Here is a 13,838-nt window from a genome sequence, read left to right as displayed (position 1 = left end):
AGAGCATGGGAGCAGAGACTGGAAGATGCCGTTTGGACGAGGAAGCCTAAGATTAATTTGAATTCTTCTTCTTGTGCTTCTTGGGTTTATCAGACTTCTTAGATGATTCTTTGAAGTAGAGAAATGACTATCCATGGAAACTGCTCCAAGAGCGACTCTGAGATCTCCCTTCGGGTAGGAATGACAGGCTTCTTCTGCTCCACCTGGAGCTTCACTGCCTGCTCATAGATCACCTTGAGGTGCACTGACTTACACTCAGTGTAAACCTTTGGGTCGTGGCATGACTTCACGCCTCAAAGATAGACACAGTGGGGATAAGACACAGACATTTTTCTGTGACAATTTCACAAGGTTTAATGCCTGTATGTTTATTAGGAGATATATCCCTAGCACAAAAAAAGATCAACAAAAAGTTTTAAAAAAATAAAAAGGTGTCAAAAGTGACTGGGTTAGCTCTCTGAAGCCACTCTGTTGGCACGGAATGAAAGCAACTGATTCTGACATTGTGCCTTTCTTTCCATGCCAAAAGGGCAGGATCTGGGGTGGTGCATTAATAGTCATACCAAGAGGAGCTGATCGACGACACCTACTGGCACATATAGGTACTGCTCAGGATTTTACGGATCCAGTCTGATGCCTGGGGAATAAGGTAAGGAATCTGCAGTTAGAATTCTCTACCACAAACCCTGAACAGAAATAGTGAGCATTAAAACCACAATGAATCTCCTCACTGTAAAAGCTGCCAGGAAAAAGGACAAACTAGTCATTATTCACTTAGGACTTTTCCTGAAAAGCAAAGTTAAGAATTCTCTGAACACACCAAACTAATTAAAGATAGTTACAAGTAGAACAAGTTACTTACCTTTCGTAATGCCTTATCTGGTCGAGACATATTCTAGTTGCAGATTCTTTACCTTAGAATTTCCCCTGGGCGTCAGTCTGGATCTAGAGATTTTTCTCGAGCAGTACCCCTGAGCCCCATCAGCTGGCGTTGGTCGGCTCTTGGTCCGTGGGCAGCGCCGTGCGCACTGGATATGACGTTGCAGCACCTATATAAGTGCCCGGACGTCAGTTTCTTGTCATGAAGAACACTGACCACTGGTACATCTAAACCAGAACCCTGAAAAGCCAAGTCCCCGGTCCCTAGAAATCGGTTTGAAGAGTGGAGAGGAAGGATGGGTCTGGAAGGAATCTACAACTAAAATAAGTCTCCACCAGCTAAGGCATCACCAAAGGTAAGTAACTTCATCTGATAGAGACTTCTAGTTGCAGATTTCTTACCTTAGAATAGATACTCAAGCACTACCATCCCTGGAGGAGGGTCTGCTAACCAAAGTCATACTAGGAAGTCCTACAGGACCGAATGGGTAAAGTATCCGTCCCTTGGGACCTGACTGTCCAGGCAGCAGTGTTTGGCAAACGTGTACAAAGATGCCTACGTTGCCACCTGACAGATGCCCAGGACTGGAACTCTGTGTGCAAAGGTGTTGGCTGCAGCTGTCGCTCTGGTAGAAGAAGCGCGCAAACCCTCCTGTCATTGCTTTTTAGCCAATGCGTAGCATACAGAGAACGATCCATCTAGAGATGGTTCTCTTCTGCACTGCGGACCTCCGTATGAACCGACAGAGTTGATCATTCAACTGAAACTCATTAGTACGATCAAGGTGGAATGCCAATGGTCTTTTGGGGTCTAGGAGGTGAAGTCTCTCCTCTTCCTTAGAAGGAGGTGCGTAAAAAAGTAGGCAAGGTGATGGATTGGCCTACATAGAAAGATGTAACCACTTTCGGAAGAAAGGAGGCCAGAGTGTGAAGCACCACTTTGTCAGGATAGATGGAAAGGTAGGGAGGCTCAGATGACAATGCCTGCAGCTCACTCACCCTGCAGGCAGATGTAATGGACATAAGGAAGGCTGTTTTTAATGTTAGAAGCCTGAGAGGACAATTGTGAAGAGGCTCAAAGGAAGCACACATGAGGAATGTCAGCACTAAGTTAAAATCTCATTGGGGAATGATGAATGGAGAAGGAGGAAATATTTGGACAACACCCTTAAGGAACCTACTAACAATAGGAGACTTAAACAAAGAGGATTGGTCAGGTGATCTCAGAAATGCATGGACAGCAGACAAATAACATTTGAAGGGGCTAGAGTACAAATAAGAGGACCTTGGAAAGAGGGGCAGAGAAGGGGTCAACAGACTTATCTGTGCACCATGCCACAAATTTATACCAATGACCGGCATCTACCATTTTGGTGGTGGGATACCTGGCTGCAAGAAAAAGTTACATACTTCGGGTGGAAGGTCAAAAGTTGTCAACTGTTGTTGCTCAATCTAGACGCATGAAGGCAGAGATTGGACAGGTTCGGGTGGAGAACCCTCCCCTGCTCCAGCCACAGAAATTCCTCCCAAAGGGGCTGTCTGATTGAAGGATCGATGGCCATGCTCAACAGCTTGGGCTACCAGACTCTTTGTGCCAAGACTGGACCCGGTTGTTCTTGATCTACTTGAGAACTGTGGGCAGAAATGGTATGAGCGGAAAAGCATACACTTTAGACGAAAAGCATCACTGAGTGAGTCCTTGGAATCTCCAACACGCAAAACTGCTGACATTTCATGTTCGCTGCATAGATGAACAGATCTAACCAAGGCTCTCCCCACTGTTGAAAGAGACCTTGCGTCTCCTCCGGCTGGAGACGCTATTCGAGATGGACTAAGCATTGTTGACTGCATTTGTCTGCTCAGGCATTCAGAGAACCCGCTAGCTGTTGAAGCACCAGGGACATGCCCTGATGTTCTAGCGAAGTACAGAGGCGCAGAGCCTCCTGATAAAGGGCCCACGACCCCTCTCCGCCCTTCTTGCTGCAGTCTGTGAACACCTGCACCACTTTCCCTTTAAGAAAGGGAAGAAATGCTTTCAATGTCAGTCTGATTGCACGGAGCTCCAAAAGGCTGATGTGGAGTCCGGTCTCCGCTGGAGACCAAATGCCTCTGATCTCTGCCTCTCCCAGGTGGCCTCCCCATCCGAGGAGTGATTCATCTGTCATTACTGTCAGATCTGGTTGGGGAAGTGAGAGTAATCTGCCTCTGACCCAATCACAGTTCATTAGCCACCACTGCAGACCTCGTGCCGTTCCCTCCGAGATATGGACCGTGTCGGAGAGATTCCCCTGATGCTGTGCACACTGAAGCTTCAGGTCCCACTACAGAGCCTGCATATGCCATCTGGCATGTGTCATCAGTAGGATGCAGAAGGCAACGAGGCCCAGCAGCCTCAGAGTCATTCTTATCGAAATCCAGGATAAAGGCTGCAACATTGGTATCATAGCCTGAATACCCTGGACTTGTCACTCGGGAGGAAAAGCCAGAAACTGAATTGTGTCCAAAACAGCTTGATTGAAATAGAGCATCTGAGAGGGAGTCAGGTTTGACTTTGGCATGCTGATAGTGAACCCCAGGGAATGCAGGAGGTCCACTGAAGTCTGAAGGTGAGAGACGACCGACTGAGACAAGCCCGCACTCAACAGCCAGTCGTCTAGGTAGGAGAAGACTGAAATCCCCTGCCATTGCCTTGGTAAGCACCCGAGGAGTACTGGAAACAGTAGAAGAGGACCACGGGATCTGAAAGTGCTAGTGGCCTACCGTGAACCACAAGTAACATCCGTGGGCAAGCAGGACAGGATTGTGGAAGTAAGCATCCTGCAAGTCCAACACTACCATCCAGTCTTCTGCGTCTAGAGCAGACAGTATCAGGGCCAGAGTTAGCATTTTGAACTCCTTCTTGAGGAAGAGATTGAGGGACCAGAGGTCTAGGATACGTGTAAGCTCTTGGCCTTTTTGGGTAACATAGTGGGCATGACAACCATGGCATACTTCTGGTACAGAGACACTCTTTATGGCTCCCTTGGCCTAAAGGGCGAAAAACATCCTTACAGAGAAGTGCCAGGTGATCCTCCATCATCCGATCGTAGGATGGAGGCATGGATGGAGGGGTAGTCTCGAAGGCAAGAGAGTAGCCCCTTCAAACTATTTGCAAAACCCACCTGTTTGAAGTGATGGACTACCAGCAGAGCAGGTGACGGTGAATCCTGCCTTTGTCTGGTCCCTGATGGGTAAGCACAGACTAGGAAGATTTGGAGGCAACTGCAGAGGGGGCGGTGGGCTGACCAGACCGCTGGCTCCCTGATCCATGGGGACGTTGCATTCCACAACCTCGGCCATGCTGAGGCTGGGCAGCATCCACAGCATGGAGGCTGGAAGGAAGCATGTGGTGGTCCGTCCTTTCCATAGCCAACAAAGAGGCAAAAAGCGGGCTGAAGGGGGCGAGGTGCAGCTGCGAGGCCCAAGGACCTGGCCCTAGCACGAGAATCATTGAAACGCTCAAGCGCAGAGTCAGCTTTGTCTCCAAAGACATCAAAGGACATGTACAAAAGTGGAGATTGGACACCCCCTGAAAGCCAGAAGTCCTCAACCAGGCATGGTACCTCAAGACCACCATTGATGCAACTGCTCTGCCCAGCGAGTCAGTTGAGTCAAGCATACATCAGATTGTGAACTTCACTGCATCTATCCTGTCAGCAACAGCTTGGAAGAGAATGGCCCAGGCCTCCTCTGGGACCTGTGGCAGCACTTGCACAACTGTGTCCCATACAGTATGGGTGTAAAGGGCCAAAAGGCATGTTGTATTCATGGACTGCAATGTCTGGCTGGAGATAGAGAATATCTTCTTCCCAAGTTGGCCAGCCTCTTGGATTCCCTATCCGGGGGTGTGGAAGGGATTGTGCCCTGGGATGCAGAGGCTTGGATCACCAAGCTCTCAGGGGTGTGATGTTGCATCAGCAGCGCTGGGTCATTTGGATCAGGTCTATGGCAGTCAACGATTCTCCTGTTCACAGGAACCCCGGTGCTGGGTTTGAACCAGGTACCCAGCTAGATATCCGAATATGCTTCATTAAAGGGCAAAAGGGATTCAGAGGATGAAGCTCTGGGTTGAAGCACCTCTGTCAGGAGGTTAGTCCTGACTGCCACCGAAGGTAACTAGAGGTCCAGGATCTTGGCCGCCCTTTGCACCACCATTCAATAGGAATCTCCCTCCTCCGTAACCACTGTAGGGGGACAAAGCAAGACAGTGTCAGGGAGGCATCTAGTCCACGGGCCTCACCCGGGTCCATCTGCCAGTCCATGGGATCTTGGAGCTGGTTTTCTAAAGGATCCAGCAACCCCTCCGGTTCCTCACTGTATCCAAACCCAAGAGAATAAGGGTCAGGATCCATCCTAGGGAGCAAAGCACCTGTCGAAGTCTGAATCGGTGTAGCTAGTCTGGCTCTGTGTTGGAGTTGGCAATGAGGATGGGGTCGACGTTAACCAGGGGCGCAGAGGCATCAGGAGGGTTAACATCCGAATCGGCCTCAGGGAGGTGGTACGGCCAATGCTGGTTGGAATCCAGAAACGGATCCATGGATGCCCCCTGGAGCCAAGGTAGAAGCAGCTGGTGTGGAACCTAAAGGGTTGCAGGCCTCAAGGGTGCTTCAGCAGCGTCAGAACGACAAAAGACAAGGAGCATGGGCCTCATAAAATTCTCTAAGTTGGGCAGGGCTCGCTCCGGATCCTGGAAATCAGAGGAGACTCAGAGCCAACTCAGATGCAGGCTCTGAGGTCAGAGGCCTGGAACAACGTCACTCCTTTTCCCTCGCCTCATCGGCCGACAGATGGGGTGAAGTCAAAGATGAACGGGGGCTCCATGAGCGTGCTCAGGACCTTCCTCTCGACAGACACCGGGAGCGACGCACAGCCAAGCGCTATATCGCAATGAGCTTTAGGGACTGCTCCCTCAAAGCTTTCGGATTCACTGTCCAGCATTGGGAGCACGACTTAAGGTTGTGGTCACGCTCCAGACACCACAAGCACACGAGGTGCGGATCGGTCACAGACATCACCCTATGACAGGAGCCACATGGCTTGATTCTGGTCTTACGTGATGACATCAAGATGTACCAGGAGAAAACACACTCAAAGATCTTTAACCCCTTCGCTGCCAGAACTTTTCCACCTCAGGTGCCAGGCCTTTTTTTTGGCTATATGGGGCAGTTCACACTTTCATAACTTTTTGTCCACATAAGCTACTGTAGGAAAGTACCATCTTGCCTGGCATGTTACCCCCATTTTTCACTGTATATATGTTGTTTTAGTTGTATGTGTCACTGGGACCCTGCTAGTCAGGGCCCCAGTGCTCATAAGTGTGCCTGAATGTGTTACCTGTGTTATGACTAACTGTCTCACTGAGGCTCTGCTAATCAGAACCTCAGTGGTTATGCTCTCTTATTTCTTTCAAATTGTCACTAACAGGCTAGTGACCAATTTTACCAATTTACATTGGCTTACTGGAACACCCTTATAATTCCCTAGTATATGGTACTGAGGTACCCAGGGTATTGGGGTTCCAGGAGATCCCTATGGGCTGCAGCATTTCTTTTGCCACCCATAGGGAGCTCTGACAATTCTTACACAGGCCTGCCACTGCAGCCTGAGTGAAATAACGTCCACGTTATTTCACAGCCATTTTACACTGCACTTAAGTAACTTATAAGTCACCTATATGTCTAACCTTTACCTGGTAAAGGTTGGGTGCTAAGTTACTTAGTGTGTTGGCACCCTGGCACTAGCCAAGGTGCCCCCACATTGATCAGGGCCAATTCCCCGGACTTTGTGAGTGCGGGGACACCATTACACGCGTGCACTACATATAGGTCACTACCTATATGTAGCTTCACAATGGTAACTCCGAATATGGCCATGTAACATGTCTATGATCATGGAATTGCCCCCTCTATACCATCCTGGCATAGTTGGCACAATCCCATGATCCCAGTGGTCTGTAGCACAGACCCTGGTACTGCCAAACTGCCTTTCCCGGGGTTTCACTGCAGCTGCTGCCAACCCCTCAGACAGGCATCTGCCCTCCTGGGGTCCAGCCAGGCCTGGCCCAGGATGGCAGAACAAAGGACTTCCTCTGAGAGAGGGTGTTACACCCTCTCCCTTTGGAAAATGGTGTGAAGGCAGGGGAGGAGTAGCCTCCCCCAGCCTCTGGAAATGCTTTCATGGGCACACATGGTGCCCATTTCTGCATAAGCCAGTCTACACCGGTTCAGGGACCCCTTAGCCCTGCTCTGGCGCGAAACTGGACAAAGGAAAGGGGAGTGACCACTCCCCTGACCTGTACCTCCCCTGGGAGGTGCCCAGAGCTCCTCCAGTGTGCTCCAGACCTCTGCCATCTTGGAAACAGAGGTGCTGCTGGCACACTGGACTGCTCTGAGTGGCCAGTGCCATCAGAGACTCCTGCTGATAGGCTCCTTCAGGTGTTGCTAGCCTATCCTCTCTCCTAGGTAGCCAAACCCTCTTTTCTGGCTATTTAGGGTCTCTGCTTTGGGGATTCCCTTAGATAACGAATGCAAGAGCTCATCCGAGTTCCTCTGCATCTCTCTCTTCACCTTCTGCCAAGGAATCGACTGCTGACCGCGCTGGAAGCCTGCAAAACTGCAACATAGTAGCAAAGACGACTACTGCAACTCTGTAACGCTGATCCAGCCGCCTTCTCGACTGTTTTCCTGGTGGTGCATGCTGTGGGGGTAGTCTGCCTCCTCTCTGCACTAGAAGCTCCGAAGAAATCTCCCGTGGGTCGACGGAATTGTCCCCCTGCAACCGCAGGCACCAAAGAACTGCATCACCGGTACCTTGGGTCTCCTCTCAGCACGACGAGCGAGGTCCCTTGGATCCAGCAACTCTGTCCAAGTGACTCCCACAGTCCAGTGACTCTTCAGTCCAAGTTTGGTGGAGGTAAGTCCTTACCTCCCCACTCCAGACTGCATTGCTGGGAACCGCGACTTTTGCTGCTACTCCGGCCTCCGTGCACTTCCGGCGGAAATCCTTTGTGCACAGTCCAGCCTGGGTCCACGGCATTCTAACCTGCATTGCACGACCCCTAAGTTGTTCTCCGGCGACGTGGGACTCCTTTGTGCGACTTCGGGTGAGCACCGTTTCACGCATCCTCGTAGTGCCTGTTTCTGGCACTTCTGCGGGTGCTGCCTGCTGCTGAGAGGGCTCCTTGTCTTGCTCGACGCCCCCTCTGTCCCCAGACGCAATTGGCGACATCCTGGTTCCTCCTGGGCCACAGCAGCATCCAAAAACACTAACTGCACGATTTGCAGCTAGCAAGGCTTGTTGGCGGTCTTTCGGCGGGAAAACACTTCTGCACGACTCTCCACGGCGTGAGGGATCGGTCCTCCAAAGGGGAAGTCTCTAGCCCTTGTCGTTCTTGCAGAAACCTACGCTTCTACTGTCCAGTAGCAGCATCTTTGCACCCACAGCTGGCATTTCCTGGGCATCTGCCCATCTCCGACTTGCTTGTGACTTTTGGACTTGGTCCCCTTGTTCCACAGGTACCCTCGACTGGAAATCCATCGTTGTTGCATTGTTGGTTTGTGTCTTTCCTGCAGAATTCCCCTATCACGACTTCTATGTCCTTTGGGGAACTTTAGTGCACTTTGCACTCACTTTTCAGGGTCTTGGGGTGGGCTATTTTTCTAACCCTTACTATTTTCTAATAGTCCCAGCGACCCTCTACAAGGTCACATAGGTTTGGGGTCCATTCGTGATTCACATTCCACTTTTGGAGTATATGGTTTGTGTTGCCCCTATCCCTATGTGTCTCCATTGCATCCTATTGTAATTATACATTGTTTGCACTGTTTTCTAATACTATTACTGCATATTTTGGTATTGTGTACATATATCTTGTGTATATTTGCTATCCTCATACTGAGGGTACTCACTGAGATACTTTTGGCATATTGTCATAAAAATAAAGTACCTTTATTTTTAGTATATCTGTGTATTGTGTTTTCTTATGATATGGTGCATATGACACTAAGTGGTACTGTAGGAGCTTCACTCGTCTCCTAGTTCAGCCTAAGCTGCTCTGCTAAGCTACCATTATCTATCAGCCTATGCTGCTAGACACCCTATACACTAATAAGGGATAACTGGGCCTGGTGCAAGGTGCAAGTACCCCTAGGTACTCACTACAAGCCAGTCCAGCCTCCTACAGCTACCCACGGCAAATTTGCATTAAACATCGTAGGGATTCTAGAGGTACCCAGAGTTTGTGGCTTCCTCTGAAGAAGACCAAGAAATTAGCCAAAATACAGCAAAAATATTCGTAAAAAAAAAAAGGCAACAAATGGCTGCAGAAGGCTTGTGTTTTCCCCCCCCCCCTGAAAATGGCATCTACAAAGGGTTTGCAGTGCTAAAATCACTATCTTCCCAGCTTTCAGGAACAGACAGACTTGAATCAGAACACCCAATTTTGGCATTTTTACTCAGAACTACTCAATTTTTACGATTTTTTGTGCTTACACCCTCCTTCCAATTAGTGACAGAAATGGGCGTGAAACCAATGGTGGATCCCAGAAAGCTAAACATTTCTGAAAAGTAGAAAACATTCTGAATTCAGCAAGGGGTAATTTGGGTAGATCCTAGAAAATGTGTAGAGAATAACAGCTGAAATGAAAAAATACTGAAATTGGGGTGAAAAAAACAACAATTTCTCTCCACGTTTTACTTTGTAACTTTTTCCCGCGATGTCAGATTTTTTAAAGCAATATACTGTTATGTCTGCTGGACTTTTCTTGTTTAGGGGATATATAGGGCTTGCAGGTTCATCAAGAACCCTGGGTACCCAGAGCCAATAAATGAGCTTCACCTTGCAATGGGTTTTCATTCTATTCCGGGTTTACAGCAATTCATTTGCTGAAATATAAAGAGTGAAAAATAGGTATCAAGAAAACCTTTGTTATTTCCAAAATGGGCACAAAATAAGGTGTTGAGAAGCAGTAGTTATTTGCACATCTCTGAATTCCGGGGTGCCCATGCTAGCATGTGAATTACAGGCCATTTCTCAAATAGACGTCTTTTTTACACACTGTCTTACATTTGGAAGGGAAAAATGTAGAGAAAGACAAGGGGCAATAACACTTGTTTTGCTATTCGATGGTCCCCCAAGTCTCCCGATAAAAATGGTACTTCACTTGTGTGGGTAGGCCTAATGCTCGCGACAGGAATCGCAACAAGGACAAATCACATTTTTACACTGAAATCTGATGTGTTTTTTGCAAAGTGCCTAGCTGTAGATTTTGACTCTAGCTCAGCCAGCACCTAGGGAAACCTACCAAACCTGCGCATTTTTGAAAACTAGACACCTAGGGAAATCCACAATAGGGTGACTTGTGGGGCTCTTACCAGGTTCTGTTACACAGAATCCTTTCCAAACCTCAATAGTTGCCCAAAACAAACACTTCTCCCTCACATTTCAGTGACAGAAAATTCTGGAATCTTGGAGGAGCCACAATTTTCCTTCCACCCAGCGTTCTCCTGAGTCTCCCGATAAAAATAGTACCTCACTTGTGTGGGTAGGACTAGCGCCCGCAACAGGAAAAAACACAAAGTGCACACATCACATTTTTCCAAATAAAACAGAGCTGTTTTTTGTGAAGTGCCTAGCTGTGGATTTTGGCCTCTAGCTCAGCCGTCACCTAGGAAACCTACCAAACCAGCGCATTTTTTAAAACTAGACACCTCGGGGAATCCAAGATGGGGTGACTTGTGGGGCTCTCACCAGATTCTGTTACCCAGAATCCTTTGCACACCTCACAATTTGGCCAAAAAAACACTTTTTCCTCACATTTCAGTGAAAGAAAGTTCTGGAATCTGAGAGGAGCCACAAATTTCCTTCCACCCAACGTTCCCCCGAGTCTCCTGATAAAAATAGTACCTCACTTTTGTGGGTAGGCCTAGTGCTAGCAACAGGAAATGCCCCAAAACACTACCTGGACACATCAAAATTATCAAATACATAACTACCTGTTTTTGCGGGGGGGGCATCTGAGCTTTTGGTCCTGGGCTCAGCAGCCATTTAGGGAAACCTACCAAATCCCAAACATTTCTGAAAACTAGACCCCGAGGGAGTCCAGGAAGGTGTGACTTGCGTGGAACCCCCAGTGTTTTCTAACCCAGAATCCCCAGCAAACCTCAAATTTAGCTAAAAAAAAAAAATCACATTTTCCCCAAATTTGTGTGGGATCACCGCACTGGGACACATTCCCTACCACCCAACGTTCTCCTCAGTCTCCTGGTATAAATGATACCTCACTTGTGTAGGTGGGCCAAGTGCCTGTGGCAGGGAAGAGCCAAAAACGTGTAGAAATTGAGGGGGAACCAAAGCGGGTCCAAAAGGGCAGTTTGAAAAAAAAAAACATTTTTAGGCTGACAAGTGCAGCAGAAATTTCATCGGTATAGATGAGACAATGTTGGGTGGTAGGAATTTTGTGGATTCCTGCTGATTCCGGAAGGTTCCATCACAAAAATGTGGGGAAAATATGTGATTTGCAGCAAAGTTGGAGGATTGCAGGGCAGTGTGGTTAGGGAAATGGTGTGGGGTACATGTGAAGCACACCACCCTGGAATCAACCAGATGTTTAGTTTTCAAATGTGTCTAGGTCTTGTGGATATTTCTACTTGGCAGCGTCCCAAAGTCAAAAAAGTGCAGCCCACACCATTCCAAGTGGGACGATTTTGAGAGTTAGCCAAGCTCTCATGGCCCAAATGTAAAACCAAAACCCAAAATAATCAAATGTCCTCTTGCTTGCCATGGGATAAGACGTTTTAGTGTGTGGGGAGAGCTGAAAGACTGTTACCCCCTTCAGTTGAGGTGGGGGCATAACCAGGCCCATACTGGTTGGTAGCCACCATCCCAATATTTTTTTTAATTCCCTGGCATTTAGTAGACTTTCTACCGGGGGACGGATCGGGGGTAATTGCCCAATCTGCCCACTGGCAGAACAACCTTGGCCCCACTTATTTAGGGTGGGGGTATGGCCATACCCCCACCCTCTTATTTTGAAAAAAAAATCTTCCCTGGTCTCTGGTGGGCTTTCTGCCCCCCTTGGGGGCTGATATGACCAACAATAATGTGCCCCCATGGGGAGAGACCCTTACCCAAGGGGCTGCCCCCTCAAACAAAACACACACATAAACACACACCAATCTCTGGTGTCTAGTGGTTTCTGCCCCCCTTGGGGGCAGATTGGTCTAACAAAAATAGGCCGATCTGCCCCCAGTGGGTCAGAAATGGCCTAAATACAATTTGCTCCCCCAGGGGAGCGGCCCTTGCCTAAGGGGTCACTCGCCATACATAAAAACAAAGTAAATAAAAAAATATATATATCCCTGGTATCTAGAGGTTTCTGTCCCCCCTGGGGGCAGATCAGCCTAATTATATTAGGCCGATCTGCCCCTAGGGGGAGCAGAAAAGGCCTCAAAATATTTTGTTCCCCTGGGGAGCGGCCCATGCTCCCCTTATGTGTAAGTATATATAAAAAAAAAAAATCCCTGGTTTCTGCCCCTGGGGTGGGGGTGGGGGGGGGGGGGGGGGGTGCAGAAATGGCCTTAAAATAATTTGGTCCCCCGGGAGCGACCTTTGCCTAAGGGGTCGCTCCCCACACATATATATATATTTTTTGTTTTAAACAAAAAATAAATTATCCCTGGTGTCTAGTGGTTTTCTGCCCCAAATGGCCTAAAAATAATTTGGCCCCTCTGGGGAGCGGCCCATGCCCAAGCGCCCACTCCCCTTATTGAACTGTACAAAAAATAAAAATCCTTGGTGTCTAGTGGGCAGCAGACATGTTTCAAGAGACATGAAAGGGAAGGAAAGGTCTTTCCTCTCCTTTCATGTCTCTCCCGCCCCACCTCCTGGTCAGAAGAGAAATGCAAAAGCATTTCTCTTCCGAGATAGCGCTGGAAGCATGCTTCCAGCGCGATCCGAGGTGACCTCTAATGAGGTCACCACGCAATTTGTGCGCTGACGTCATCAGATGTCACTGGTGGGGGAGAGATGTCGGGGTGGAAGGGGCAGCGATTCCCCTTCCATCCCCGACTGGGGGGTGTGGGCCCGGTGCAGGACGAGCTGCGGAAAAAGGGAAGTCAAAAAGTGATTGAGCTCTTATTTGGATCAGCACTGGCTAGCGCGGAAAGAAACTAACATCAGTGCACCGGGATGGCACCTATATAGGTCTCATCATGATATATTCATTGCGCACGATGCAGACGATGTACTCAGAGCTGTCAATGCCACCTGCTGAGGTATAGCTCGAGAAAAATCTCTGCATCCAGACTGACGCCTGGAGGAAATTCTAAGGTAGGGAACATGCAACTAGAAATCTCTTTTAGATAATTAAAGCTCAAATAAACCTCCCAGGAGCAAAAACTTGCTCATAACTTAGACAAACAGGCTTGAAGCTAATGTGGCAGTACCTCAATCATTCTGATACGGTCCATTCTCTCTGGGAATTGGTCCATAAAGAACTGAAGCTCACTTAGGACCTTCTTCAGTTCTGAAAAAGACTAAAACCCCATACATTTACTTCTATATATAGATAAGTGCCTTTGCTATATCCATCTTGCTGCCTCCCACAATTGATCTATTTTCCACCACTCACTTCAGCTTCTGGCATTCATCCCTTTCTCCTATTTTCTTCCCCTTACCTTTCCCCTTCTAGCTATCTTTCCTATTCCTCAGTCCTTCTTTTCCAATGTCATGCTCCTTTTAATCATTCATCCATGCCACTACTAAATACATAATCCCCTTGTTCTACTTGGGGGTAAATGGTTTTCCAATTACTTACTGTACCACCTCTACCATTTTCTGTACGTGAGGCGATGCCTTACTGGTTGAGCTGCACTTAATAAAAATTCAAATAAATGCAATGTAGAGCCTATTTGTGTGGGAA

At 48.2% G+C, this 13,838-nt stretch overlaps 1 protein-coding gene across 1 annotated transcript in view; it reads right to left on the bottom strand.

Moving 5' to 3' along the window:
• MOV10L1 (Mov10 like RNA helicase 1) overlaps positions 1 to 13,838 on the bottom strand; it is a 933,047-nt gene that overhangs the window by 423,451 nt on the left and 495,758 nt on the right. The window lies entirely within an intron of this gene.

This window comes from Pleurodeles waltl, chromosome 4_1 (genome assembly GCF_031143425.1).
Source record: "Pleurodeles waltl isolate 20211129_DDA chromosome 4_1, aPleWal1.hap1.20221129, whole genome shotgun sequence".
NCBI classification, from domain to species: domain Eukaryota; kingdom Metazoa; phylum Chordata; class Amphibia; order Caudata; family Salamandridae; genus Pleurodeles; species Pleurodeles waltl.
Note: the sequence above shows the minus strand (reverse complement) of the source record. Positions and strands in the feature narration are given on the sequence as shown.